The 6,752-nt window shown below is 35.9% G+C and overlaps 1 long non-coding RNA gene across 3 annotated transcripts; it reads left to right on the plus strand.

Annotated features, from left to right (window-relative positions):
• Positions 1-3,227: 3,227 nt before the first annotated feature.
• LOC131656293 (uncharacterized) lies at positions 3,228-6,107 on the plus strand. 3 transcript variants are annotated; one of them, XR_009300051.1, is made up of 4 exons: positions 3,228-3,857; positions 4,017-4,064; positions 4,172-5,103; positions 5,500-6,103. It is a non-coding gene; the product is annotated as an uncharacterized LOC131656293 (long non-coding RNA). The 3 variants fall into 3 exon arrangements; XR_009300052.1 differs by having other exon boundaries at positions 3,228-4,064; positions 4,172-5,099; positions 5,500-6,107; XR_009300050.1 differs by having other exon boundaries at positions 3,229-4,064; positions 5,500-6,101.
• The last annotated feature ends 645 nt before the right edge of the window (positions 6,108-6,752 follow it).

Below are 6,752 nucleotides of genomic sequence, written 5' to 3' on the forward strand. Positions count from 1 at the left end.
TCCCAGTGGGGCTTAATCTTTGACGGAGCTGTCAATGCTTATGGACGAGGAATTGGGGCAATCATTGTTACACCTCAGGGTACCCATATTCCATTTACTGCCAGATTAACTTTCAAATGCACAAACAATGAGGCCGAATATGAAGCTTGCATCATGGGTCTTGAAGAAGCCGTGGATCTAAGAATCAAACACTTGGATGTATACGGAGATTCTGCTTTGGTCATCAATCAAATCAAAGGAGAATGGGAAACACGCCAACCAGGGCTAATTCCTTACAAAGACTACGCCAGAAGATTGTTACCATTCTTCGACAGGGTAGATTTTCATCACATTCCTCGTGAAGAAAACAACTTGGCTGATGCATTAGCCACACTCTCTTCCATGATTAGGATAAATCATTGGAATGACATTCCTCGAATCGATGTTATGCGCCTGGATAGGCCCGCTCATGTTTTCACAGTAGAAGCAATCATCGACGACAAACCGTGGTATCACGACATCAAGAACTTTCTTCAAAAGCAAGAGTACCCTCTTGGGGCGTCAAAGAAAGATAGAAAGACTTTGAGAAGGTTAGCTTGTAGATTCTTCCTGAATGAAGATGTTCTGTACAAGAGAAACTTCGACATGGTTCTGCTCAGATGCGTTGACAGAAAAGAAGCAGAATGGGTTGAAGCAGCTTCATATGCAAACGTTACAAGACAAGTTGTCGTCAGGTTTATCAAGAATCACATCATCTGTCGCTACGGCATTCCTAGCAAGATAATCACTGACAATGGGTCAAATTTGAATAACAAAATGATGAAGGAGCTTTGTGAAGAATTCAAGATTGAGCATCACAACTCATCTCCTTACAGACCAAAGATGAATGGAGCTGTAGAAGCAGCTAACAAAAACATCAAGAAAATCGTTCAGAAGATGGTCATCACTTACAAAGATTGGCATGAAATGCTCCCGTATGCTCTTCACGGTTACCGTACATCAGTACGTACTTCGACTGGAGCAACTCCTTTCTCCCTTGTATATGGCATGGAGGCAGTCCTACCTATAGAGGTTGAGATTCCATCAATGAGAGTCTTGATGGAGGCAAAATTAACAGAAGCCGAGTGGTGTCAAAGCAGATTCGATGAATTGAACTTAATCAAAGAAAAGTGCATGACAGCTTTATGCCACGGCCAGCTATATCAACAAAGAATGAAGAAAGCTTTCGACAAAAAGGTTCGACCTCGCACAATCAAAGAAGGCGACCTTGTACTCAAAAAGATTCAATCTTTTCTCACAGATTCGAGAGGAAAATGGACTCCCAATTATGACGGCCCCTACGTGGTCAAGAGAGCTTTCTCAGGAGGAGCCTTAATACTCACGACTATGGATGGAGAAGAATTCACCCGTCTTGTGAACGTCGACGCAACCAAGAAATACTTCGCCTAAATAATTAAAAGAACAGCTCGCTAAGTTGAAAACTCGCAAAGAGCAGTTTAGGCAAAAAAGAGTGTCTCGGTGAATCGAAAACCCGAAAGGGAGATTCAGGCAAAAGTTAGAGACATAAAAAATAAATAATCAATCCCGGTAGACTTAAAACCCGAAAGGGGTAGTTTACGCAAAAGTTAGGGATATATGGCAAGTAACTGTGTTCAGGACAAACTTGATCATCCAAAAATCCATAGCGGAGTATTCATCAGCAGTAGGTCATCTTCTACGAAGCACGAATACAGTGCAACTCGAAGTGGAAGGGAAAGATAACGGTCGTCACGTTTCATCGTAGCCCTTTTCCCGAAAAATTACCAATTTCCAACTTTGTAAATACTCCATGGAATCAAGCATTTGGCTGATTACCATTCCATAAATAATAATTTGAGCCTTGTGCTTTTTCTTTGCAAATCTAGTCTTATTCAGTTTCTTGAAATGCATTTTAAGTTTAAACAGTCATTTTCTTGAAACAAATGTTTTCATAAAATAAAATGAATTTACTTGCAAAAATAAAGGTGAAATTTCTTTCTAAGGTTTACAAACAATAGGAAGAATGCAAACAGTTTCTCCGAGAACGGTTGAGACTCTGGGAACCAAGATTTCCCCATGAGGTCGCTTTGCGAACATCTCCCGATGACGGATCTTCACTTCAATTCATATTACTCATTTCGGACAGCGAACAACTGATAACCAGGTGTTCCCAACAGAGTTCGAACTACAAGAAGAAGACATCTTCTGATCAACAAGATTCAGGTCGTATCGTAGGATTTTACATCCGCGACAATTCTATTCATATTCACTTTACATTTTATATTTGTCATAATATTCATGCATACATAGTCGAGTCAGGCTTTGATCATGTGAATGCCCGAGTCATTAAGGCATGAACTTAAGTTTCCCCTGCGAGTTATGGAGGAACTTTTTCCTTCAAGACGACAGTTCATACGCAAGGATCTCCCCAAGCAAGTCAACAAATGGTAGTCTCCCTCAAAGAGATAGTTTGTTCACTTTTGGAATTCCCCAATTGAGAATCTCCTGCAGAGCGACGCTCGACAATCTTCTTCAAATAAGGTAGTTTGTTTCGCATTTTGAATTCCTCAGAAGTTCGGTATTTCCCCAGCGGATCGACAAAAGATCCCCAACGGAGTCAGTGAATGGTAGTCTTCATCCAGAAGATAGTTCAGATTCCTCAGCGTAAGTAGGTGAATGGTAGTCTTCTTCCCGAAGACAGTTCATCCACTTTCGAGCAGAGTCATTAGCCCCTCAAAAGAGCGCGGGACCATATGACAATCCTTCAAAAACGCCAAGTTGAAAGGAGGGATGGTGAAGTTTCTTTATTTACCATCAAATGGTATCTTACCTCCAAGTGCTGGTAAGAAGTTTGATGAGGAAACAAACCTTTGAAGTTTCTTTATTTACCATCAAATGGTATCTTACCTCCAAGTGCTGGTAAGAAGTTTGATGAGGAAACAAACCTTTGAAGTTTCTTTATTTACCATCAAATGGTATCTTACCTCCAAGTGCTGGTAAGAAGTTTGATGACGAAACAAACCTTTGAAGTTTCTTTATTTACCATCAAATGGTATCTTACCTCCAAGTGCTGGTAAGAAGTTTGATGAGGAAGCAAACCTTTGAAGTTTCTTTATTTACCGTCAAATGGTATCTTACCTCCAAGTGCTGGTAAGAAGTTTGATGAGGAAACAAACCTGTGAAGTTTCTTTATTTACCGTCAAAAGGCTATTTAAGTAATTAACAAAATAAATATTGCTCAATGCCATTTGTGTGCTTCTCATTGGTCACTTCTAAAAAGTTTTCTCCCTCCAACCTCTTCAATACCATTTTCATTCTCTCTCTTCCATTTTCTCTCGTCACCCTCTCTCTTCTCCACTAAACCCTATCCGCCGTCGGCCGTTTCTCCGGCCACCACCACCTTAAATGAAAATATTATGCCCATTTTCGTATTTCTCGTCTCACGGGTGTCACAATGAACCGATTAGATTTTTATTTCGAGCGATCTCGCCGTCGACCGCCGCCTCTGCTTCTCCGACAATCACTACTCATCATTGCCGTCGTCATCACCATCACCACAACTGTTTAAGTTTTTCATCTTTTAATTTTTAAAAATCATCGTTTATTGGTTTACAGTGCACTGAAGCGTGAACTCAAATACACAAAAAAGGACGACGAGATCTACAAAAAGGAAGAGGAGAAAGCCAGAAAGGTATCTCTCATAATGGTTTCAACACAGACGCCTAAACACTAGCCCAAAACAGATTGAAGATGCCATTGAACTTGCATTAGCCCAACACAGACGCCTAAACACTAGATCCACTTGCATTAGCCTAACACTAGAGTTGATGCTCAAGCAAATGTGGTCATATATCTCAAAGGTTAGACTTTAAGACTTTATTCAGTTCCCTATAGGTTTCAATGAATGTATGATTCTATGATTTTCCTAAGATTTTAGAACTCCATTCAGTTGCAACCAAAGCTACTTTGAAATCAAAAAGAATCTTTGGTTTGTATTGGGTAATTATGTGTTTTGGCAGGGGAAATTCTATGAAAGCAGCACCTATATTGGAAACTGAGTGAAGATGGTAAGTATTGTTATTTTCCACCATGAGTTTAAATATATGTACTTAATGCTTAAAATTTTAAGTATTGTAGTTATGATGCTAACAATATTTTTATTATTGCTACATAGTCTGCAACAAAGCTCCTGGTGGAAACTTATCTATCAACATCCCTGCCTCTACTCCAATATACAGGGTATGCTGTCATTCATGGAGACTTTAAAAATTGCATCTGAACTTTTTCTTTCAGGATTTTTTGTTCTGTTTCTAATATGGTTTTTTAAAGCTATCAGTGGTTGAAGGAAAGACTTTTTTATAGGTTAGTCTATTGATTTTAGAAAATTCTGCATAATGCTTGTTGAATTTTGTGCTCCCTTTGTCGAAGCATCTATATTTTGCATATTTGGATCCTGTTTTTGTTATTTTCTGAAACACTGGATTTACCTATCGGACCCTTGAATGCTGGAAGTGTTGAACAGATTCAAACTGCTGTTTTTGGCGAAAGATTCAAACTACTCATCAAGGTTCGTGTTCTAATTTTTTTCATTTTGTTGCCATCAAGAAGGTTCTCCAGGACAAGCATTACAAGAATAGAGAGTTACAGATTATGCAAATGCTGGACCTTCCAAATATGTTGGATTGGTGATTAGATTAATTGCCTTATTGTGACTCTGGTTTTTACAGATTATGTTAGTATTATGTTAGATTGAATGAATGTAAATCATGGTGAATTTTACTGAATCGTTCTTTCGTGTGTATGTTTATCTTTTTGCATCCACTAAAATTTAAATTTGGTATTTTGCTTCCGGCATCCACTTTCGTAGAGAAATGAGTTGTATTTTTCTCTCTAGCTGTCATAATCGGGATTAATTTTTGAAAATATGTATATATAAAGATTATTCTTTTATTACTGGATGTGCAGCATGGTTTAGTGATGATGTTATGGTCATGTTCATGGTCTGGTTCGTCAACATATGATATCGGTGCTTCTTACAATTTGGAGGAATCTATGTGTTCACAATGACAATATCTTCCAATCTGTTTTTTCTATAGCAGACAGTGAGTGAGTATCAATTCAACATTTTGTTTGCGTGTTTCAATCAACGATTCATAATTAATTCAAATTGATTAACTTCAACAATAGATTGATTTACTATTTTGATGCTTACAAATCTTTCAATCTATAATATTTTGATGCTGGTTTTAAATGGTTTGCCTTTGCTGTTTGTTTGGAACAACAATAACAAATTTGACGTAGTTGCGGTTTCATATTGTCTATTGACGCGTTATTTGTTATATGTTGACGCATTCAGTTTCCATTTATCTCCGCAATCGAGCAGTGAAACCATGTTTTTTTATATTTGAGCCTTGAAACCAGTTTTCTCCCTAATCGAGTCTTTAATAAATACTATTGATTGGTACAAGGAAATTAACATGGTTTTATGTTTTCATTTGACAGATTATGTCGTATGAGAGTGGTTGGTCTGCTGCTCCTTATGATTAAGTTATTTAGAATATAGCTATGAAACACCTATTGCAAGAAGAAAAACAAAGGATCCCACCAGTTTTAGGTGAGCTGAATGATCCAATGGAAGATATTGAAGAAATCTCAGGCATAAGTGGTGTGAAATGATGTGCATATTGTGGCAGGCTTGGTATGTACCAATTTTCTTTGAACGCTGCTGGACTATGTATGATAGATTTGTAACCTTCAAATTTCTGTCATGAAGTTTAGTGAATTTCATTACCTGTACTGTTGCCTTGGTAAAATTATGATTGAATTGTATTCTGTTATAATTATTCGGACTGAATTATATATTAATTTTCATCTGGATGATTCATTCATTCATGTAATGATAATACAAATTAAACTACTAAATCTACATATTTTTAGTCACATCTCTATCAAAATGACAATGTGTAAAGTCATGTTTTTATAACATATGCTTCTTATATGGTCTTAGATCTCACTATTATCTAAATACTGCACTAAATATACTATGAGTCAAATAGACTAATTTGACAGTTTATTCTTAAATTTCCTTTCACTCATATAAGTTATTTTTGTCTTCTTTTGACTTGTAATTTTATTGGTGATTTTTACTACAGTCAGATTCACATAGTTATTTTATATGCGGTTTTAATTCTAAAAAGACTGTTTATACTAATATTGATTCAGGTTTCAAAATATCGGTTGTAAATAGACAATGACATTTCCAAAAACTTCGAATAAATTTGTTTTCTAAAATTGCAATTACGTTGGTAGCTTCGTTTGAATGGATTGTACAGTTTGATGCATTAAACCATTTTAATACCTATCGTTTAGGTTTGGCATGCATTACTATCTCACTGTATGTAACTTCTTATTTTCTCTTAATACCTATCTTTTTTTTTTTATTATATAGTTTGTCATTGTATCACTCTTTAAAAAATACACAAATGAATTAACATTGTATCACTCCTTTTTATCTTTTTTTTTTCTTCTATATTCTCTCTTAAAAAATACACAAATGTATCACTCATAAAAAAATATGTCCTAAAAATTACTTTAAGATATATTTAATCTATTCTATTTGTTTATTATCACTAAAATTTTAATTAATCAATTTTTACTTTAATAAAATTAAAAATGTATTTTATCAAATTGAATAATACTCTATAGTCATTCACACAACTAACTTTTTATCTTACGGAAATTTAAGAAATTATTAA

The sequence above is a fragment of the Vicia villosa genome, linkage group LG3 (genome assembly GCF_029867415.1).
Source record: "Vicia villosa cultivar HV-30 ecotype Madison, WI linkage group LG3, Vvil1.0, whole genome shotgun sequence".
NCBI classification, from domain to species: domain Eukaryota; kingdom Viridiplantae; phylum Streptophyta; class Magnoliopsida; order Fabales; family Fabaceae; genus Vicia; species Vicia villosa.